General features: G+C 37.5%; 1 protein-coding gene, 1 long non-coding RNA gene and 1 other non-coding gene across 3 annotated transcripts in view; 1 reads left to right on the forward strand and 2 right to left on the reverse strand.

The window, feature by feature from the left end:
- Window positions 1-24560, forward strand: part of N4bp2l2 (NEDD4 binding protein 2 like 2) — a 69912-nt gene that overhangs the window by 27294 nt on the left and 18058 nt on the right. The gene's annotated exons all lie outside the window — the stretch shown is intronic.
- Window positions 25-21027, reverse strand: LOC125348367. Its single transcript, XR_007210357.1, has 3 exons — window positions 21015-21027; window positions 3967-3976; window positions 25-103 (listed from the first exon to the last, which is right to left on the reverse strand). It is a non-coding gene; the product is annotated as an uncharacterized LOC125348367 (long non-coding RNA).
- Window positions 11881-11990, reverse strand: LOC125349766. Its single transcript, XR_007210580.1, has one exon. It is a non-coding gene; the product is annotated as a U6 spliceosomal RNA (small nuclear RNA).

Consider the following 24560-nt stretch of genomic DNA (forward strand, 5'->3'; position numbering starts at 1 on the left):
TTGTGACTGGAACTGAGTATAGCCTCTTTTTCCTTTCTACATGCCACTGAACATAAACACTATTCCTTTTGAACCTTTTTAACAAAGTTAACTTACTAGTAGACTTTTGATAGGAAAATGCTTAGAAAAATTTTATCCAATGTGATGCTCATTGGTTGGGAATCTAATAGACTATAGTACTTAGAAGTATGGATTTGGAAAATATTTATAGTACTTTACTGATAGACTTCAGTTGATAAATAGTAGTTGAAAATCACTACAGGATATAGTGTCCTCTTTTTCTTCCAACAAATTTTCTCTGATAATACTGTCACATTCCAGATATATCATTGTACTGATGGCATATAACAACATACCTCTAATTAAGCAGCTTGGAACTTCAGTAAGCTTTACTTATTACATCATGATTAGAGATTAGTGTTTGAATGCTTAATTTATTTTGAGGGAAAGCTGATAGCTATTTTTAGTTAGATTCTCCAGGTGGTTCTTAATGTTCTGAACACTCCTGCAACCAGCAATAGAAGTTTTATAGCAATATGCCTTAACTTACATATTTTTGGATAGCTTCTGTCAATGCCTATCATAGCTAAGCCATAGCCTAGGTATGATTGTTACAGTCTCTAATTTTTATAACAATTCTATAAAGGTTTTATATAGAAAAAATTGGGTCAAACAATTTATCTAATATTTCTTTAGCCAGAAATGGAACTGAGATTCAAGTGTAGGTCAGACTATGTCTCATCATCTTTGGACTACTTGGTTGTCTTTTCTTTTTTAACTTAGAATTTTTTTAAGGTTGGAAATTCCTATGAAGAATTGAGTACATCTTTATGATACTTTTATAGGATTAGAAGATATGTTGATTTTTGTGAAGCTGAGTGAAGAAATCTATAAATGGCCATTTAATTGAAAGTAGAGAAATTTATGCATTTTAATATTTCAATGATTTTGATATATTACACATTTCTATAACTGGTAATCACATTTCTGCAACATTTTTATTTGAATTGCTTATATATACTGTTAGCACTTTAAGGCTTAATATTTTCTCATTTTCATATTTGCACTGTATAGTGTTCAATAAATGGATTGTTAAATAATGTAAATTGAGTTCTTAGTCTTTAGGCAATAGTTCCTAAAATAAGTTAACATTATTTGTGATATTAATTTTCTGTCTGTTCATTAAGTGTGATAGTAATGTTACAAAATTATGTTTTGATACTTTAATTTTCCAAAATTAAAGAACAATAAAGGATTTATTAAGGTTGCTTTGCAAATAGCATGTTAAATCAAATATGACTATATAAGGAAATGACTAAGGAAAATCACCTCATTTCAAAATGTTAAGGTAATTATGAAGGCTGACAGGTTAGGCAGCTACAGAAGAACTATTTGACTCTAGCAGAGTTTGTTTAGTAAGGTTTAAAGAAAAAAGCCATCTTCATAAGTCAAGATAAAGCAGCAAGAACTGATAATCTAGATGTAGTGAAGATCTAGTTAGTTGATGAAGATGGCCACACAAGCATATTTTCTATGTAGATGAAACAGTTTTACATTGGAGGAAGGTTCCATCAAAGACTTTATAGCTATCATAGCTAGAGAGATGTTAATACCTAGCATCAAAGCTTCAAAGGACACGCTGACACTGATTAGGTGAGTGATTTTAAAGTTGAAGCCAATTCTTATTTATCATTCCAAAAACTGAAGGCTTTTAAACCTACTCTCTCTGTGTGCTCCATCAATGGAACAGCAAAGCCTTGATGACAGCACATTTGTTTACATCGTGATTTACTGAGTTTGGTACTGCTGAGACCTACTGCTAAGAGGAGAAAGAAAAGATTCTTTGGCAGTGCACCTGGTCCCCCAAGAGCTCTATTGGAGATTTACAAGATTAATGTTATATCCAGGTCCACTAATACTCTATCGTGCAGCCCATGGATCAGCGTAATTTCAACTTTTAGGTATTATTGTTGGAGAAATACTTTTCATAGGGCTAAAGCTGCCATAGATATGAGTTCTCCAGTTGTATGGGCAAAATAAATTGAAAACAATTCTTGATAGCATTCAGAACATTCACGGAGAAGGTCAAAATTCCAACATTAACAGGAGTTTGGAAGAAATTGACTCCAGTCTTCGTGGATGACAAGTATTCAAGACTCTAGTAAAGGAATTAGCCGGAGATGTGGTGGAAATAAAACTAGAATTAGAAGTCCAACCTGAAGATCGGACTGAATCACTGTAATCTGTGGTAAAATTTTAGGGGCTAAGGAGTTACTTCCTATGGATAAGCAAAGTGGCTTCTTGAAATTACTCCTGGTGAAGATGCTATGAATATTGTTGAAGTGAGCTGAGTATGGTGACACAGGCCTATTGGAGGCAGAGACAGGAAGATTGTGTTTCAATACCAACAAAGTGAAGAAGACCTTATCTTAAAAAGAAGATAAAAACAAAAGGGCTAGTGAGTTCAAGTCTCTGGATTCAGTCATTCTTCAGCCATGGATATCAAGACTTAGTATCCTTCATAGCAAAAACATGATTTGTTGAAGACTTGGACGATCAGCAGTTTTTAGCAGTGAAGTGTTTTTAAGGTATGTATATTTTAAAAGACAAAGGATTACGTATTTAAAGCTTAGACTATCATAGTACAAACTTAATTTGGTAGACCACTATATATATATATATATACATATACCTAACTTTTATATGTACTGGAAACCAAAATACGTTAATCATTTTATTGCGCTGGTCTGGACGCAAACCTGCAATGTCTCTAAGGTATTTCTGTATTGGGTTGCTTTACTTTGGAATTATTCAAAGCATAATTGAGTTGTATGGTTTTCTGTCACTTCTCATTTTGGGAGATATTTCACAATTTATTATGAAAGCAAAAGCAAACTTCCTACAATGTTGGTTGGTTGGTGGTTTTTTTTGTTTGTTTTGGGTTTTGTTGGTCAGTCATGGGCACTGTTCCTGAGCTTTTTTATTCAAGGCTAGTATTTTTACTACTGTGAGCCACAGTGCCACTTCTGATTTTCTGGTGGTTAGTTGGAGATAAGAGTCTCATGGACTTGCCTGCCCTGGCTGGCTTTGAACTGCAATTCTGAGATCTTATCAGCCCCCTGAGTAGCGAGGATTACAGGTGTGAGCTGCTGGTGCCTGTCAACAATGCAGTATTTTAAATAGAGTATGAAGTTGCATTTTTTATTTCAATGTGAACTCATGTTAAATGGTTACCAGTTAGCCTTTCTGATTTCTAGCATGGTGGTTGGGTGAACTATAGGACTTGAGTTAGTTTCAGCCCAAATAGTTCTTTGGTTAGTTTTGAAGTTCTGTGGTTTTCTTTGCCTTTTGATGATCACTTTTTCACTTGACATGTATCAGACATGGGCAAAAAATAAGCCAAAAATTTTACATAATAGTAAGAGATGCTGTGAGAAATCTAGAAGGATATAGTTTGATTTGTGTAGGTGTGCACATGTACCAGTAGCGGGGTTTGAGCTCAGGGCCTCATGCTCTTACTTGGCCTTCTGGCTCACAGCTGGCAACCTACCACTTGAACCATGCTTCCAACCCTACTTTCTGCTGGTAAATTGGAAATGAAGTATCTCAGATTTTTCTGTTTGGGCTGGCTTCACACCTCAATCTTCCGGGTCACTGCCTCTAAAGTAGCATTCCAGACATGTGCCACTGCCACCCTACATAAAACCTGTTTCTTTTAAAATCAAATTATCAAAGATATTTATACTCTTTATTGGCATAGTTATTCAGTAGTTGACCTGTGGAATAACTTGAAACAATTAGTTTATTTGTTTTGTTTTTGTTGCCAGTCTTGGGGCTTGAACTCAGGGCCTGAGCACTGTCCCTGGCTTCTTTTTGCTCAAGGCTAGCACTCTACCTCTTGAGCCACAGCGCCACTTCTGGCTTTTTTCTATATATGAGGAATTAAACCCAGGGCTTCATGAATACGAGGTGAGCACTCTACCACTAGGCTATATTCCCAGCCCCACTTGAAACAATTAGTAATTTTTGTGTATGCTTATGAAAATACTGGCAACATTTTCTAACCTTTGGTAACATGAGTTGTTAGTATAATCCAAAAACATTGATATTCCCATTTATAGTGACAAATTGCTACAATAGTTTTACAGAGCAGACTAATAGCAGCCCACACAAATCTATTTCTTTAGAACAATAAAAGGATTTTGGTTGTTTTAAAATGAGGCTTAATAAAAGTAATAAGCCTTTTCTCTGTTTCTTGTTTTTCATGGAGACATTTTGCTACCTTGTTTTTTATACAAAATGTTCTCTGTAATGTTTATGTGACTGTGTGATACCAGCCTACCTGCAGTTATGTGCTGTTGGTTAATTACAGCCTGGGCTTTTGTGAAATGAGTCAAGACAGGAACATCAGTTCAGGTTGATGTTGGCTTTCTATTTTTATAATACAGTTAAGGAGTCAGAATTGTCACCAGATTCAGCAGACAAAAGAAGAGGACACAATGAAGGGTAACAAGCAGTTGGTAATGAATGTTAATATAATTGCTGTTACTGCATTTTTAAGACTAATTCTAAAATTTCAGTAACATCATACTAGTGTTCTCCACTTCTTAAATTATTTTCTCTGGCTTGCAAGTAGGAGAATTCATTAAGTTTATAGAAACAGTATCTTATTTATCCAGATATGGTGACATAATACCTGGACTCCCTCTACTTGGGAAGCTAAGGTAGGAGATCCTGTCCAAAAAAAAAACAGTCATCTTACTTATAGGCAGGGTACATGACATTAGAGAAAGGAAATCAAGAAAGGACAGTTCAGTTTTAGTCATTGAGCCTTTTCCAGTAAGATGTGGATAAATTGGTATGGGCTGAAGTTAATGTGGACCTTTCTAGAAATGTGTTAGGCAAAAACTGTAGGTTTATTGAAAAGCAGCATGTCTTTAACAGAAGTTGAGTAGTGGTATGGGAAAAATGAATCAAGCATCCGCAATATTCAAAATTAAGAGTGTGAATATGAACTAATTTTAGGTAAACAATATTAATAGACAGAGCAGGGCATTCTTATAGTGTAGTCTCCATTTCCAGGCAGCATTCTGCATGTAGACTGATTATTGGGCATAGTTAATAATTAGTTATCTCTTAGTTTGTGGTTTTTATTATTTTTTAAATGTATTCTATTTTACTTATTTATTTTTTGGCCAGTCCCTGGGGCTTGGACTCAGGGCCTGAGCACTGTCCCTGGCTTCTTTTTGCTCGTCTAGCACTCTGCCACGTGAGCTACAGCGCCACTTCCGGCCGTTTTTTGTATATGTGGTGCTGGGGAATTGAACCCAGGGCTTCATGTATACGAGGCAAGCACTCTTGCTACTAGGCCATATCCCCAGTCCAGTTTTTATTATTTTTTTCAGGAAGTATGTGAAGTTAACCTGGGCCGGATAGAGCCAGAATTCCTTATTTTTTTGTTTTTGTTCTTGTTTTTACCTATTGAAACATATAAGCATTTATGAAGATGGGGCTCTCAAATTCATATTACTTCTATGTATTGGGAAACTTGAACATCACTCTGATAGTAAATATTACACAGTTGACAAGCATGTCATGTTTGCAAGTTTGTCATTTGGTCAAGTCCCTATTTTTCTGAGAGCTTTGTTCATATTCACTTAAAGTGAGCAACAGACCTCCATTCTCCAGGAAGGTCATCCTCTTCTGAGCATGCAGCTGGAAGGACACAGATGGAGTGGTAAGGGAGGAAGGGAACCCTACCTAGCCAGCCAAATCAGCTGGATCCACCATGGTGACCAGTAGTGTGATAGATGTCGCAACCACATTGCCCTCACACTGCCCTATTTTTAATTGATTAGAAATAACATTGTTTGTAAAAAGCAGGAGTTAAATTGGTGTGGACTTCACCCTAACTTTATTTTTCCTAACATGGACTGGCCTGGTAACTCTTGGGCCAAATAAAGAGGAGGTTACTGTCAGGTCAGTACCCATATTCTCAGTCCACCTGATAGATTTGAGAGTTATTATTTTGAACCTTGAACTGTTACAAGATGTTTCTTGAATATTCAGTGAAAAATTGGAATTTTGTTGTGCTAACTGATCCCAACTATCTTGGCCAGTCAGGAAGTATTTGGCTTTCTCATCGGAGTAGTGATTAGATATGTCAGAGGTATCTTGGCTGCATATGCCTTTGAACATATAATAATACTCAGGTTATATAGTTTGTGTGGTGGGTCAGCCTGCTACAAGAAGCACATCTATGCTTGTCTTAGATACCTCATTTGAAATTGGGGAGATTGCAGTTCACTCAGGAAGCCATAGAAAAACACCTGGGAAGCAGTAGTGAACAGTCATGGCCTCAGGATTTGTCCCAGCTTTGCTGGTCTACTGAGATGCTGCTGCCAGTAATGTCACATCTGTTGGGTATGAGGCAAGAAGAAACCTGTAGAACAGGAGCTGGCTGGCCAATTGCTAAGATTGCAGTCACCTTGAGTTTGATTGATTGTAGGTCAGGGGCTTGAACTCAGGATCAGGACATGGGCACTGTCCCTGAGCTTTCTTGCTCTACCACTTTGAGCCACAGCTCTATGTCTGGTTTTCTAAGTGGCTAATTGGAGATAAGAATCTCATGGACTTTCCTGCCTAGGCTGGCTTTAAACTGGTGATCCTCAGATCTCAGCCTCTTGAGTAGCTAGGGTTACAGGTGTGAACCCCTGGTGCCTGGCTTTGAACTGACAGTTCTTTTTTTTTAATCATTACCTTTATTTGTCACTTTTTATACATGTTGGCCCACTTTCACATGAAAAGTACAAACCATCCATCTTCACTTAATATTTCATAGAATGCAGTTGTACCACAAACCATAGAAACTTCACATAGGGAAAGTTACTGAAATCACAATATTTCATATTCATGCTTCAAGATATCCCTTAAAAATCTGGTTTCATATAGTCTCAATACAAACATCCATACTCCACAAAGCTAGTCTCTGGTCTTTTCTTCAATCGTCATAGTACATATTTTTACTTTTCTTTTTGTGACAGACTGGGGCTTGAATTCAGGGTCTTGCACTCTTAGCTGTTTAGCTCAAAGCTTATGCTCTGCCACTTGAGCTAGAGTTCCACTTTCACCTTTTTGCTGGTTCATTAGAGATAAGAGTCTCACCTGGCCCAGTAAAGTACTACTTTTAATACCTTTATTAGACTATACAGATTACTAAACTTGCAGAAATGGCAAAAACAAAACAAAACAAAGAACCACCAGCCACCCTGTCAATCAGTTCTAAAAGTCAGTGATTGTAGGAACACATCCAGTATGTGGAACTGACAGTTATTAACAAGTTAGTTGATGGGTTACTAGGGATCTTTGAAGAAGGAGCTGGTCTTAGAAACTGGGAAGAGATTGAAGACATTTATTTGCCACATGGTAAGAAGAATTCCAGTGTTGTAGCAAACTGGGACCACAAAAATCCATTGCTGTTCATATGTACATAAGTTTTATAATTTTCAGTTTCTTCCTAATTCTTCTATGGAATAAGTAGAGTTCCAGAGAAACTGTTTCAAAGCGCCTCCTTCTTGCCTGCTGTTGGTAGCAGGGTTACAACTGGAGGTTAGATTTGTACCTTCTACTTTTCTTTCTTAGCTACAAACAATAGAGTATAAATAGCCTCTTACTTGTACATTGTGATTAGGAGTAGGTGTATCTCTGATTTTAGGGACAAGTTTGAAAACGTAGAGGAGAGAAACTTGATTGTGGTTCTGGCCAAACAGTAGGTTAATGATAGGATTGAGGTTTTGGAGACTGCACTGAAACAGGATATTCTTCTTTGATGAAGTCAGGATTGGAGAGGAAGGGATATAAAAGCCTTTGTCTTTAGAGAACTTGGAAAGCCAGTTTCCTTTTTTGATTTCAAGAGTTAAGAATTAGATGACCTTTAAAGGAAATGAAAGAACGTAAACAGAGAAAGATACAAAATTATTACAAAGAAACATGAAAACTCAGTGGTATAGCTGGGCACTGGTGGCTCATGCCCTCTTGTAAATCCTAGCTATTCAGGAGGCTAAGATCTGAGGATTGAAGTTTGAAGCTAGCCAGGCAGGAAAGTCCATGACACTCTTATTTCCAGTAAACTGGGGGGAAAAGAAAAAACAAAACAAAACTGGGAGTGGGATTGTGGCTTTGTTGGTAAAGCACTAGTCTTGAGCAAAAAGTTCAGGAACAGTGCACAGGCCCTAAGTTGAAACCCCAGGAACTGACAAAGCCACTTAATGCTAGGATGTACTGGATCTATTTAAGGGTACATGCTTTAAGAAAACATTAATGAATATATGGATGGTAGAGTATTTGATTAAATTATTTTGAAAAATGAATGTAAATTACATAGAAACTGAGACATACTGCACTAGGAACCCTGAGGTGGACCTATCACTTGTGTTTTTTACATTACAAGAATAGAGAGTATGCTGTGGAGACAAGGCAATAAAAATTGAACCAGGAGGATGTGAGAATATTAAGAGATCAAGTTGGCTAGTTGAAGATGAGAAAAGTTAAAACATTTTGCTTTCTCAGCAGAGCAGAGCAACAGTGACACAATGAATAGAATACTTGTGTTCTCATGCTACAGTGTGGAGTATTTACAAATTGCTGTCTTAGTTCGTGACTTACATTATATACAAAGAAAGTGTCTTTTTGTTTTCTTTCTATGAAGACTGAATGTTGATGAAGTATGACTTGAGAAAGTCTAGCATCTATAAAAAGCAAGAAATAAACTAAACCATACTTGTTATTGGTTTCTACTTGATAGTACTTAACAGGCTAAGAAAATGTTAGGACTAAAAGGGAGATATAGCACATCTCATAATTTAGATAAGGAGAGATGAAATCTCATGTTTTAGATAAGAAGTGAAATTACACCCACAGTCTGTGGGAGGATGAGTAGTAACTTCATCCAGGCTCATGTTTCTTAGTCATTTCTTTCCTGTACAGAAGATGTTCCTACTGAGTATTATGTGAGTAATGTCAGCTTAAAATGTTAGTGACTCATCAATGAGTTTGAATCTTTGTTAGTTGTCAAATTGGCTACCCAGAGAAATTCATGGAGATTCTAAGGCAATGTGAAGGTTGACTTCTTTCTTTGTTTTTATATTAAAAATAGCATGAAGAATAATTGAAAATGAGCTCATTTTAAAAATTTTTAGTTTCTTGGTTTTGTCCCTTCATTGAAAATTTAAGTAGACAAGAAACTTCCCTGTGATTTTGGTGTTTATAAGCCAAGGAACTCATCCAACTCAGCAAAACTCAGGCTATAATTATATTTTGTAAACTGTTTCATTGAATGAATATAGTGATATTGGCTGTTGATAAAAGCCTAAAGAAGATGGTGATCGTAATTTAAGCCTTGGATAATACTGCTCGTAGATATGATTTTTACACAAGTGGAAGTTTAGTTAAGTAGTAATGTGCTTAGTATACTTGCACTCTACTACTAGTTTAATCCCTAGCACCAAAACAACAGTAACCACAATGAAAATCCCACAATTCCAGATGGCAACACTGTGAAGATAGACAAGGAAGTGGAAAGCAAACCAAAGGAACAAGCCTGGAAGACAAATACAAATGTGAACTCTCTGACAAAAGAAAAGTTAAACTCTACAGAAGAATGTCTGATCTCTGTGACCATAGACTTGGACCTACCACAAATTCAACTTAAAGAAAACATAAAGCTACTTGAGAGATCCAGGATGACAGCCACTCTACTTCAAAGGTTATAGTTTCTGGACCACAACTTTACTGCTAATACATAAATGCTTAGGATCTTCTTAAGAAATAATACTGAATAAAAAAGTGGACAACAACAAGCAGAAAGGGGAATAAAACCATAGTGTACCCTGAAGGATAACAGAAATTAGGCTTAGCTTGAGGGATGAGGGTAAGTGGTTAGTATGCTGAGCATTTTCTGACCATTTCTTGTGGCTCACATAACTGAAGTGTAACTGACAGGTACTCAGGAGCACAGGGTGGAAATGATGAGTTGTTCCTGTCTTGGGTTTTAAAAAATTTTTGACACCCACACAAACCTGGATATAAACTACACATCTAAATGACTCAGACTGGATTTTTAAAAATAATGTGGAAAAAAGTAGAGCAAATGTACTCGTCGCATACTGGATTGACTGGTATGCCTCTTTTGGGTGTTGGGAGGAGAATAAATATGTACATGAATACACATTGATTGAGGACCTACTGTAGTGCCTGATCTGATAGATGCTCTTTCACACCAAGTACAAATACAAGAACGGCTCACTCATTGAGTAATCACTCCTTCTGAACTTTGTTTGGAACATGACTAAAATCTCTTAAAAATCTGATGTATGCTCTCTGCTCATCCAGGCAATATGTTTCAAATCCCTGTCTTTCTGATGTCATTGGCATTTTTTCTGTGCAAAAGTGTAATGAGGTGGTGGTGTTTTGTTTTGTTTTTGCCAGTCCTGGGGCTTGGACTCAGGGCTTGAGCACTGTCCCTGGCTTCTTTTTGCTCAAGGCAAACTCTCTATCTCTTGAGCCACAGTACCACTTCCAGCTTTTTCTGTTTACACGGTGCTGAGGAATCAAATCCAGGGCTTTGCGTCTGCTAGACAAGCACTCTACCGCTAAGCCAAATTCCCAGCCCCTCTAATGAGGTTTGAGGGTTTCTCGCCCTTGGGTATGTTAGCAGTAGCATGTGATATCAGGGAAAGTTGGGACAGTTCCAGAGAGGAGAATAAGATTTGGCAGCTTGCAAACATTTGAGGATATGAAACCACTGTAAGAAGCTTATAGAACTCAAAAAGTTTAACTGCATGGAGCTGTTTGAAATAGAGCCAGAAAGTAGCTCGGTTGTTAAAACACAAAAATTAATTTTGTATAATTTTTTTGGTGCTAGTCGTGGGTCTTGAACTCAGGACCTGGATGCTGTCACTTAGCTTTTTCGCTCAAGGCTAATGATCTATCATTTGAGCCACAGCTCCACTTTCAGGTTTTTTTTTGGGGGGGGGGTGGGGATTGGGATTAATTGCAGATAAGAATCTTAGGGGCTTTCCTGCCCAAGTTGGCTTTGGACTCAACTCTCAGATCTCAGCCTCATGAATAGCTAGGATTATAGGCCTGAGCCACTGGTGCCAAACTGAAAATTTTAAGTAAAACTTTCAAGCTTATTACAGAAGTGGTATATAGCACCACAATTACAGTACATGGAAGGCACAAAATGACTCACTTGTTTATTAAAAATACCTACAGGGCTGGGAATATGGCCTAGTGGCAAGAGCACTTGCCTTGTATACATGAAGCCCTGGGTTCCATTTCTCAGCACCACATATATAGAAAATGGCCAGAAGTGTCACTGTGGCTCAAGTGGTAGAGTGCTAGCCAGTGCTCAGGCTCTGAATTCAAGGCCCGGGACTAGCCAAAATACTACTACTTCTACTACTACTACTACTACTACTACTACCTAGGAACTACAGGTATTTTTCATAAATTTTAATACTGAAAAATAGTATAACAATCAACACAGTAGGCATTTTGTGGCATTTTGTTACTGATTTCTAATTGCACATGTGATGACTTAAAAATACTAGGTATTTAGTGTGCAGAATTTTAAATTTGTACTTTTGAGGCCATCTACTTTTGGAAATATTTTATTCTTCAAGGGCATGGTACTTCTGAATCTTATATTTAAAAAGGTTTGGACATGTAGTTGCTAAGTTTATTTTAAGTTTATTTTTAAGACAACAGCTGTTGTGATTTACAAAAAATAAGTAGTTGCACCAAGTAGTTGCCATTTTACAAAGCAGTATAAGAATACAATGCGTCTTGATCAATGTCATCCCTTTCAATGTCTTCACCATCTGTCTCAGCTCCCTCACTTATTTTTTTTCTTCATCCTTGCACAAGGGGCCATGCTAATTTTCTCTACATCATTGCAATTTTAGTATATATGCTGCTGAAGTGAGCACACTTTTATTAATTTTGTAGGATATATGCTGAACTTTCTTTTTCTTTCCTGTCTTGTTTTGTCAAACTCAGGGTCTGGGTGCTATCCCTGAGCTCTTTTGCTCAAGGCTAGCACTCCACCGCCTTGAGCCACAAGCAACAACTTCCAGTTTTCTGGTGGCTAAGTAGAGATAAGAGTCTCATAGCATGAACCATGATCCTTAGATTTCAACCTCCTGAATAGCTAGGATTAGAGGTATAAACCACTAGTGCCCAGCTAATTAACTCTTGACTGCATTCTCCTCCCCCCACCCCTTTTCTTTATTAGTCTGCCCAAGTCCCCAATACTCCACTCCCTCCTTTCAACTATCTGTTCCCTGGAGTTTGTTTTGTTGAACTTTGACCTTGCCTAAGACTTATCCCTTGAGTCTCCCATATTTCATTTAATACATTTGTGTACGTGTGCATACTACCTAATGTATTTACTGATAATGGTTTGTAAACTAATTCTAGCTACCACATAGGAAAACATAGAGCCTTTCTCTGTCCTGGCTTGATTTCATTATTTTTCACAATTTTTTCTAAGTCCATTTCTTTCTTTCTTTCTTTCTTTCTTTTTTTTTTTTTTTTGCCAGTCCTGGGGCTTGGATTCAGGGCCTGAGCACTGTCCCTGGCTTCTTTTTGCTCAAGGCTAGCACTCTGCCACTTGAGCCACAGCGCCACTTCTGGCCATTTTCTGTATATGTGGTGCTGGGGAATTGAACCCAGGGCCTCATGTATATGAGGCAAGCACTCTTGCCACTAGGCCATATCACCAGCCCCTAAGTCCATTTCTTTATAAATGGTACAATATCATTTTTTCTAATGAGTGAGTAAAATTCAATTGTGTTTACATACCACATTTTCTTGATCCATTAATCTATTGAGGAGCATCTGGGCTACAATGAATTTGGTTGTGCTGGTGGCTTTATTGTAACCTGGTTTGTTATCTTTTGGATAATTGCCCAGAAGTGGAATTACTGGATCATATAGTGGTTCTATGTTCAGTTTTTTTAAGAACTTCGATACAGCTTTTGTGGTGGTTTTTAATGTGTCAAATGTATTCAGAATTTGAGAAGTTACAGTAAACCAGACTCTTAGTGCCTGCCATTAATGGGATTTACCAGTAACTTTGTGATATGAAGGTATATTAACATCCTTTGCAAGTATATGAATGAAGTATCTCAAATGAATGAATTTTCATAAAATACATTTGCTACGTAGGAAAATTGACTTTTAAAATTTTGTATCAATGCTGAGTACCAGTGGCTCACACCTGTAATCCTAGCTACTCAGAAGGCTGAGTAGGATTGTGGTTCAAAGCCAGCATGAGCAAGAAAGAGACTCTTTAACCATCATAAAGCCAGAAATCCACTAGTTTAAGTGGTAGAGTGCTAGCCTTGGAAGCTCAGTGACAATGCCCAAGCCCTAAGTTCAAGTCCAAGGACTAGTATTCACATACACAAATTGTGCTGAAGCTGGGTGTGGTGGTTCGTGCCTGTAATCCAACTACTTGGAGATAGAGACAGTAGGATAGTTGAGTTTAAGGTGAGCCAGGCAAAGCTATCTAGATCCTATTAAGCCATACAGAAAGTCACTAATTCGTTGCTTTCTAATTTGTTAGAGTTAGACATTTTCAAAGATGTGACAAGATTTTTTTTGCTAAGTCAAGTATCTTTTTTTCCCTATGTATGCAAATTCCATAATGACCAGTTAATTATGAAGAATTCCTGGTAAGTAGCACTCAGTTTTTATTATTGTTATTGTTGTAAACTTCGAGGTTTTAAAACGCATTTTTCCATATTATTGGCTTAAAAACATTATGCCCTTTAGTTTCTCTAATATGACTATATATTGAAAGGCACTGTTAGCCTGGTACGGAGGTACACATCAATTCAGGAGGCTGAAGCAAGAACATCACAGGTTGAGGCCAGCCTCAGCTGGACCCTATCTCAAAATAGAACAAAGAAAGAGTGGTAGAGCACTTGCTTAGCATGTGCAATGCCCTAGGCTCAATCCTCATTATTTCAAATAAACAGAGAATGTTACTGTCACTACTAGAAAATTGTACAAAAATTCTCCATCTCTTTTGTACTTGGTTTCTGCTTAGCACAACAGGGACATCATGAATCAGGTGATAATTGTAATGTTTGAAGTTTGTGAGTCCTTTATTATTTAATTTATCATAACTAGACTATGTAGTTTTTATTATGATAAATGGAAGAGTCTGCATTTATCATGATAAATGGGGGAATATGTATTGCATAGTATTTAAGAATAGAAACTTTCAATTCCAGAGTGCTTTTAAAGGTTCCCAAATATGGGGAAGTTGCTTTAAATCTCAATATCTTTTGTTTGTTGAGTTGTTAGTAATATCTACTTCACAAGGTTGTTTTGAAGATCAAATATGATAATATATGTAAAACAATCATGTAAAATAATCATTATAATTTATGTAAAACAAAGTACTATGAAGAACACTGATGATGAAAAAGAAGCATTTATAACCCAAAAATTTATCCAGAGGAAAAACATCACTCCCCCCCCCACCCTTTCCTTGAAATCTCGGATGTAAGAATTATTTCTGGGCTGGGGATATGGCCTAGTGGCAAGAGTGCTTGCCTTGTATACATGAGGCCCTGGGTTCGATTCCCCAGCACCACATATACAGAAAATGGCCAGAAGTGGCGCTGTGGCTCAAGTGGCAGAGTGCTAGCCTTGAGCAAGAAGAAGCCAGGGACAAGACCCAGGACTGGCCAAAAAAAAAAAAAAAAAAAAAAGTTATTTGTCTGGCTTCTAGTTTGCTATCTGAGTTTCTAAGCTTCTGTACTAGGAGTATAAACTTTGGCTTTATAGGCATTAGTTGGTCTCTGCTGTGGTTCCTACTTAGAGCAGGGTGGAAAATAAGGATTTTTCTGTAACTGCAAAGCTAGCCATATATTTCCACCTAGTTGTATAAGTCAGCAAATAAGCTCATATAAAAGCAAGTGCTTCCATGGCTCACTTAAAGCATTATTTAACAGCACTTACCATGTCAGATGCACTGTCTTTTGTATGCTGGAGCTGGGCAGCTGCAAGCAAAATAGACAAACCGTCACAAGATGTGGAAAAAGACAAGCATGTCATATGGTAGGCTAGAAGGTAGTCAAGTGTAAGGAGAAAACTCGTGTGAGAGGAGTAGTGAATTGCCCAGTGTAAAGGTCTTATACTGTATAGCTGGGAAAGGACTAGGGAAAAGACACTGGTTGGTGACTGCAATATTTGTGTTTTTGTTTTTGTTTTTGACATTATCACAGTTCTGACATTTAATGAAGCCATATGTAAAACAGCAATCCCACTTTCCCCTGATTACTACAGTATCTAAAATAAAGTACCACCAAACCATTAATTTTGGTTAGCATATTCATCTACTTACTATGTTGCATTTATTTTATGTGTATGGTTTGGAAATGTGATAGATAACAAGTTTAATCTACAACTGCTTTGAGACTTTTGAAATCTACAAAATAGTTAACGTTATCAGCTCTAAAAGTCCTAATATTTGAAAACCCTCAGACATCATCGGCTGCCTGCCCTAAGGACACACACCTAAGGCCAACTGAAAAACAGGGTATTCGTTAAATGACAGCAACAGTGTAATGACACACCCATAAAACAGGTTATACAGTGAGGTGCATCGAGCAGCACCCACGTGTCATAAGGCATGAAATATTAACCTTACCTACAATGTAATCAGCTGCCAACATTTCAAATGGTTCTGAATCTAACTTCAAGTGTCCAAGAGGTGACTGCAGTTTTAAACAAGGGGAGAAAAGTGGATCTTGGGCTGGAGTTGTGGTTCAAGTGGTAGAATGCCTGCCTAGCAAACACAAAGCCTTGAAGAAAGATAGATCTTACGTAAGAAGGCAATCTTTTGAGCACATTAGTTGCACTAATTTTAAACAGTTATTAAGGGAACTTCTGGACAACATGAGACCCACAATTTACTTTTTAGTATTTATTTCATACATGACCATACAACAAAATTAATTAGCTGTACATTTTCCTCAGTGAGTAGTAGATAACTCTGAAGCAGTATTGTCAATGTGTTGCTAATTTCTTGGCAGATAAAATGAACCACAAGTATTTAAAAAAATAATCAGAAAGGGAATTTCCCAAAGCTTGGCAATTCAACTTGATGTACAGTGGAAGAAAGGAATCATAATTGATAGAATTGGAGTTAACATTAGAAATACTGAACTAACTTACCTTCTTAAGTGTGACATATACAAGTAGCAGTATGATCTTGTCAAGTGGAAGTAGTAGGGGCTTTTCTGTATTTGAAGCAATTAGGTTGAAATAATACTAGTTTCCTGGAAAGGATGTTAAAAGATTTGGAAATTAACTTAATTCTCTCGGGTAATTTAACTTTTGGAAAAACTGCGTTTTATCTGTTTTAAAAATGTGTTCAGCTGGGAATGTAGCTTAGTGGTAGAGTGCTCACTTAGCATGCAGGAAGCCCTGGGGTTCGATTTCTCAGCACCAGAAGTGGCTCTGTGGGTCAAGTGGTAGCATGCTAGCCTTGAGCAAAAAGAAGCCAGGGACAGTGCTCAGGTCTTGAGTTCAAGCCCCAGGACTGGCCAAAAAGAGAAATGTTGCTATATCTTAGCTTTTTCTTTCTTTCTTTGACACTGTCCCATAGCTTTTTCTTTCAAGGCTAGCCTTCAACCACTTGGTCCACAGCTCCATTTACTTCTTGTTCAGGGTGGGTATAATGAAGTTGGTATACTGAGGAATCAAGTAGAAGTTAACTTTGAGGATTTGTAGTTGTGATCTTACCATCAACAAAAAACTTGAAAGTAATATCTCAAAGTTATCAAATTATCTTCAAGTTCACAGGCAGAAACAAAATTTTAATATATCACACTATAATTTAAGCTGAATTATCTCTTTAATGAAAGTGTAGGTTAGTAACAAATAATATAATCACTAAATAAGGAAGATAGGAATTAATAATAAATTTTCAGTCTTATTAGATTGAACTTCATTTGCACAAATAAGCTCATAAATAGATTTATTGCCCCAGGTTGAGTCTTAAATGGTGAGAAAACTTTATGTACATTTATTTTTATATTCTCTTGGCTTTGCCTAATTGAATCACTAGAAAAAGTCTTAGAGCCATGCATCTATTTTTTTCTGTTATAAGAGTAGTACAGCTGGGAATATGGTCTAGTGGCAAGAATGCTCACCTCGTATACATGAAACCCTGGGTATGATTCCTCAGCACCACATATATACAGGAGGCCAGAAGTGTCGCTGTGGCTCAAGTGGCAGAGTGCTAGCCTTGAGCAAAAAGAAGCCAGAGGGAGTGCTCAGGCGAGTCCAAGCCCCAGGACTGGCAAAATAAATAAATAAGTAGTACATATTGGCTAAGTGCAGAGGCTGATGCCTGTAATTACGGCTGCTTGGAATTAAAGAGATAGAAGATTACTTGGAGGCAGAGATAAAAGAATCAAATCAATGCCTGCCCTTCCCCCCCAAAGTTAGCAAGACCCCATCTCAAAGAACAAGCTGACTGTGGTGTACTTGTCTGTAATCCCAGCTACACAAGAGGCCTGTGTAGGAGAATCTCAGTCCACAGCAAGCCCAGTTATTAAAGCACATGGTCTTTGGTTCAAGTTGTTGAGTGCTTGGCTACCAAGTTTAAACTCCAGTATTGCTACATGCCCCATGTAGAAAAATGAATTTGGAAGTATCTTTTCTGTTTTATTGTGAAATATTAGTTTTAACTGTTCTTTAAATTGGTGAAATTTGCCAGTGAACTCATCTGGACCTGATCATTTTTTTGAGGGAAGTTTTGTGTATTTAAAAAAAAAAAACTAACCTTCCTTTCTCAACTATTGTTCATTTATTTTTCTTCCCTTTTTTTAGTGAAAAGTTTTAGTGTAGTTCCCAAATACATTTCATATGACAATCTTACATAAATGTTTCAGAACACACAGGCATAGTCTGCTTTTACTTGTCCCTAGCTGGCTAAGGCTTAAAGCAGTGAATTTTTTTTTCCTTTTTATGTAGGTTAAAAAAAATAATAACCTTAATCTCTGATTACTTGTGCTTAATTCCAAAAGCCCTGTGAATAGGGGGACAATAAGCAAGCATGCAAGCTCCAGTGCATCTGATTTATCACATTTCCTCAATAAAAACTGAGGTCAACTTACCTTTCCAGATTCCCACCTTTACTTAGTTCTTCAGACTAGGGGTTTCCTAGTTGGCTGCTCTATATTTAAGAATATAATTTTGAAACAAATCTAGGATTTAAGTTGTTACATACTTATTTTATTCCTAGAAGTGTAACTCTTAAATATCATTTTAAGATATCCAAAAAAATAAAATTGAACAAAATATTTCACCCCTGGCAAGACATATGTATTTTACACTATAAATCTCATTATTTGTCCTGCCTTTCTTGTCCTCCTCCCTGCTTTCCTTATTTTTTCTCATCTATCTCAAGCTTATTTTTGCTTGTTGTGCATGTTCCTTTGCAACTATAAGCTATTTCTCCAGTAAGTCAATATATAGATAAAGATTTTATTTTAAATCACCTTTGATCAGGCTTATATAAGAATCACAAGAAGCCATTTAATATCCTTATTCTAGATGATGATTTTCAACATGATTGAGTATGATAATCCTTTCTGATTACAAACTTTGAGGGCATAATGTCCAAAGACTTAAAACATATACAACAGATCTTTTAAATAAACAAAAAAGAAACAGTACTTTTAGATGGAGTCACTAGTATCTGTACAGATGCTAGATATTAGGACAGGTGGATGTACTTTTGGTGCAAATTTGGATGCATAAATCATGGACAGTACAGGGGCCTCTCAGGATACTTCTATACTTCTTTAAATGCTACCTGAGATATTAACACTGTTAGCCATGTGACTTTTACATTTTCTAATGAAAGTAGATAACACTCCTACCTCTTTTATCACATGGTCTGTGTCTAAGTAGCATTTATATCTTTCTGCATTTGTTCAGTTGATTTATTTTGGATTGGATTGTGTGTGTGTGTGTGTGTGTGTCTGTCTGTCTGTCTTTCTGTCTGTATGTGCATATGCATGCCAGTACTGAGGCTTGATTTAGATCCTGGGCACTGTCCCTTAGCTTTTTCATTCAAGGCTGACACTACCATTTGAGCCCCATCTTCATTTCTAGGTTTCTCGTGGTTAATTGCAGGCTAGAGACTAATGGACTTTCCTGTATGGGCTTGCTTTTGAACCACAATCCTCAGATCTCAGCCTCTTGCAAGGATTACAGGGGTGAGCTTTGTATACCCTCTCCTATTCAAAGTCATCTTTCCATATTCACTTTCTGTATATGAACATGTCTATAAACACATTTTGTTGTTTACTTATTTTAGCAGGGTTGAACATAACCTCCCTTGAGGACTGTTCTTTGGAATTTCTTGGAGTGTTAAGAAACAAACAGAATTGAAACTGCTCTTCGAGATTGCCAGCTGCTCCTCAGATAGTAGCTAGTCAGCAAGTGAGGTTGTACCTGTGTGTGTGTGTGTGTGCGCGCGTGTGCGTGCACGCGCACACACGTGCGCTCATCCTCAGGCTAAACTAACAGCTTGGAAGCTGTCCCTGAGCTGCTTCTGAGCCATAGCTCCACTTCTGGATTTTTTTTTAATGGTTAATTGAAAATAGAATCTAATAGCATTTTCGGCCTGGGTTGGCTTCTAACTGTGACCCTCAGACCTTAGCCTCCTGAGTAGCCAGGATTACAGGTATGAGCCACCAGCAGGGATGTGCAGTACCTAATAACCACTGAGTTTTCAGTACCGAATAACCAAGGACCAAACATCAGAAATCTTCCTAGTACTAACTCTTCTTTCTCTGAATTATTGATACAGATTGTATTTCATGGAACTATTCAGGTTTACAGAAAGGTTGAGCAGATGGTACAGAGTTCTCACTTGAATGTAGAAAACCTTTTTAATTTCCCAGAATGGGATATTGTCTTTGTTAAAAGTTTAGGCCAGCTAGGCATTGGTGGCTCATGCCTGTGACCCTAGCTACTCAGAAGGCTGAGATCTGAGGATCATGGTTCAAAGCCAGCCTAGGCTTTCCACAGACTTAACTCCAATTAATCACAGAAAATGCTGGAAGTGGCACTGTGGCTCCGGCCTGATATTTATAGGATATCTCTTGCTTCTGGATTTAGTTGATTGTTTCCCTTGTGTTGTCATTAATATTTTGTACCCTCTACACTACTTGCAAAGTGGCAGGTAAGCCTAGAGACTTGATTAAATTCGTTAAATAATTCTGGCAAATTTTCTTCATAGGCATTGTATTTTTCCCCTTCTAGGCATCCGTTTGTGACAGTGTACCCATCACTGCATTATATTGGGATGTGTTTAGATCCCAGTTCTGCCATCATCTATCAGTTGTACCTCCCCACTTTCCCATTTGAAAATACAAGAAAGCACATATTTTCTTAGCTTCCCAATGAAAATATTAACAAAAACAAAAATGTATCAGTTCTTTGTTTGATCTTATAACCTCTAGAACACAGTAGATGCAAGTGTCAAATTTTCTTGCTGAGTTTTGTTTCTCTTGTTATTAGCACTTTCTTCCATGTAATACAATTTTTCTTTCATATTCCCTTCATATTAATTTCTCTTTTTTCCTGGTGACCTCAATATTGTTTCAAATGATTTGTTTTATATCCTTAGATCCCGCCTTCCTTATTCAGTTCAGGCCACTGTAAACTTAGCCTCAACCCCATTTTATCGATGTGTCCTGTGACTTTTCCTTTTGTCTTTTTCTCCTACCTAGATCTTAATGCATGTTTTCCTCTTGAGAGTTCTCATTCTCACTCTCATGCTGGAGAGCAAACCAATGGCCTTGCTCAAGCTAGGCTGCTGTTGTACCATTGAGTATATCCCTAAGCCCTTCCAAATGCATATTTCTTGCAGCCTGTTTGACATTTCTATGTCTGAATATTAGGACATCCTAAACCTTAGAATTTTGAAAAATCAAATGTATTGTTTTTTCAACTTATGGCCCTGAGTTCTTTCTCCTGTGTGAGTAATCCACTGGGTCTGAATCTTAACTGTCTTCCCTCTACAGTAATGCCTACTCTCCAGTACTTACTATTCACCAAGCCTATAGACCATTTCTTTCTTTCTTTTGTTGGCGGTGTGGGGTTTGAATTCAGGGAGTGGGTGCTGTCTGTCTCTGAACTCTTGCTCAAGGTTAGTACCTACCACTTTGAGCCACAGCTCCCCTTCTGGTTTTTGAGTGATTAATTGAACATAAGAGAGTCTCCTGGGAACTTTTCTACCCTTTGAACCACCATCCTCAGATCTCAGCCTCCTGAATAGCTAGGATAACAGACATGAGCCACTGGTGCCTGGTTCCTACCATTTCTTTATCCTCATACCAACTCAACTACTTTGGACCCATAATAATGGCAGATTTTGATCAACCTAGTAACTTCTCTTTTTGATGCTGGGGATGTTTCGTGCATGCTAGGCTAGCTGTCTACTACACTCTGCTAATTATCTAATTTTTCCACATGAAATGTAGTTTGTACATTTCATTTCATAGAAAAAGTTTTGTTAATATTAAAAATGCCCATCTAAAAACTTTTCCTTATTAGGGCTCATAAAAGAAAAAATCATTCTGTCAGGTATTTTTAGTGTTACTCTGTGTGAATTCCTAGGAAAGATTTCTTTATTTACCTAAAAATATATTTATTATGAAGTAGGTATTATAAAATGTAGCTATTTGGTAAGACCAGTAATAAAATGAGTGTCTGTGTTACAGGTTAAGAATAGAATATTGGGCTCAGGTGGTAGAGTGCTAGCCTTGAGCAAAAAGAAGCCAGGGACGTTGCTCAGGCCCTGAGTCCAAGGCCCAGGACTGGCAAAAAAAAAAAAAAAAAAAAAAGGGCAGCATGGACTGCCACCTTCTTATTTATACTTTGTTTGTAGCTTCTTGGTGGTTGAGATGTGGTCTTGTGAATTTTCTGCTCCAGCTGGCCTCACTTGAATGCAGTCCTCCTGATCTCTGCCTCTTAAGTAGCTAGGGTTACAGATGTGAGCCAGCATGTTTGCTTCTATTCGTTTTATCTATTCTATTGATGAATAAATAAATTGCTTCCAGAATTTTGCTGTTATAAAGAATGCTTTATAGATATGTAGAATTTATCTAAGGCAATACTGCAGTTTTAAAATGTGACCCAGTAAAGGGATATAAAATCAATTTGGTAGCAGGAAATAAACATTTTCTATTTTACATATGCATTAGTTTTACATATATTTTTAAGTATTTCTTACATACTAAATACTGCTTTATGATGTGTATGTCAGTGGGTACTGAGAATGATTACAAAATATATTTTGTTGGGTAGCAGTTGAAAGAGCCTTAAAGTTGCTACTCTGGGTTCTATACCTTGGAGTGGGATTGCTTGATTTTTAAGATAGGGATACATTTGGTTTTCCTAAGTAGACAGATGCACATTGTTTTTCACAGTCACTCTGTCTTTTTTCTACTCCCATAAGCTATGAGAAAGAATTCCTGTTACTTTCAATTCTTGTTAACACTGGTATTGGAAGATGTAAATTTTCTGCTAATTTGCAGAAATGAAATTTTATCTTATTGTGGTTTTGACTTGTTACTGAGGCTGAACTTTTTTCATGTATTTTGAACTGTTTCCTCTAAAAATGCTTTTTTTATGATTTTTGCTTATTTTCTACATAGTCTTAGCCCTTTATTCTCTTTGCCTTTTGCTTTCATTGCTTTCTTCTCTCACTCTCTCTCTCTCTCTCTCTCTCTCTCTCTCTCTCTCGCTCTCTCTCTCTCTCATTTCTCTTCTACTCTTTCTCTCTGTCTCTTTCTTTCTGGAATTGAACCCAGAATGTGCATGCTCTACCACTTAAAGTAGGCCCTTTTTATTTTATTTGACTTGGTTTAGATATATCTTTGCCCAGATGGGCCTTGAGCTCACAACCCAACTCTCTTTGCCTCCCAAGTAGTTGCGATTACATTCATGCACCATTCACACCACTAACCTAGTCACTTGTCTTTCTTATTGCTTTGTAAGATCCCCTTACTCTAGATACTAAACTTTGGCCTTTTATGTGGATTATCTGCATCTAATCAGGAAACCATGTATGTGCTTGAAGTAGAGGAATCCCAAAGAACTGATGATAAAGGCATTGGAAGGGATAGGTGAAAACAATATTGGGTAAATACCCAGAGATTAATATATGCCAGAAGCTGTAAGCATTCCCAAAAGAGACAGGTAGAAGATGCTGTTGCCCAGATCCCACCATCATTGGGCTGCTGAGGTTTCTCGTGTTAGAACTGTTTCCTCGACAGCATTTTAGGGTTCTTCACTTACTGTTTGCTGTTGCCAGCCTCTAGACAGCCTCTCTTCCTGTTTTCTACCAGTTCTTTGTATTTGTGGGACCTACAAAATAATTGGAAAGGGAGCTTGGGGAAGTAACTTCCTATTCTGAGGATAAAAAAAGTCAGTGTGCCTCTGAAAGACTTTGGCACATTGTTGGACATAACTTACCCATTCCAGGTTATGGCTCATCTTTTCTAACCTCCTTATGGTGTCTCTTGATGCAAAAAGTTTTTTAGTGTAAAGGAATGCATTAATCTTTTCCTTTTTTTTTTTTTTTTGCCAGTCCTGGGCCTTGGACTCAGGGCCTGAGCACTGTCCCTGGCTTCCTTTTTGCTCAAGGCTAGCACTCTGCACAGCGCCACTTCTGGCCACTTTCTGTATATGTGGTGCTGGGGAATCGAACCCAGGGCCTCAAGTATACAAGGCAAGCTCTCTCACCACTAGGCCATATCCCCAGCCCTAATCTTTTCCTTTGATCTCTCTCTCTCTCTCTCTCTCTCTCTCTCTCTCTCTCTCTCTCTCTCTCTCTCTCTCTCTCTCTCTCTCTCTCTCTCTCTCTCTCTCTCTTCTCTCTCTCTCTCTCTCTCTCTCCTCTCTCTCCTCTCTCTCTCCCCTCTCTCTCTCCTCTCTCTTTTCTCTCTCTGGGTCCTGAGATGTTTCACTACCCAAGGAAAAACAAAACCTATCCACACATACTCTCTTCTAAAGTTTTATATTTTTCTTGTAACATATAAGCCTTTAATCCTTTCAGAGATTTCTCTTTATGTATATAGCAGGATATGAGGGGTTAATTTTGATACTTTATCTATAGGGACCTTTTTTTTTTTTTTTTTTTTGCCAGTCCTGGGCTTTGGACTCAGGGCCTGAGCACTGTCCCTGGTTTCTTTTTGCTCAAGGCTAGCATTCTACCACTTGAGCCACAGCACCACTTCTGGCTTTTTCTATATATGTGGTGCTGATGAATTGAACCCAGGGCTTTATATATGTGAGTCAAGCACTCTACCACTAGGCTAATTCCCAGCACTCATTCGTGTTTTTTTAAAATCCATATTCTAATAGCACAGTATCCTAATGACTTCAGCTATATAAATCTTATATTTAGTAGCATAGGTTAATTCCCTTGATCTCCTTCCCCTTTGCATCTTATT

Source organism: Perognathus longimembris, chromosome 3 (assembly GCF_023159225.1).
Source record: "Perognathus longimembris pacificus isolate PPM17 chromosome 3, ASM2315922v1, whole genome shotgun sequence".
Classification (NCBI taxonomy): domain Eukaryota; kingdom Metazoa; phylum Chordata; class Mammalia; order Rodentia; family Heteromyidae; genus Perognathus; species Perognathus longimembris.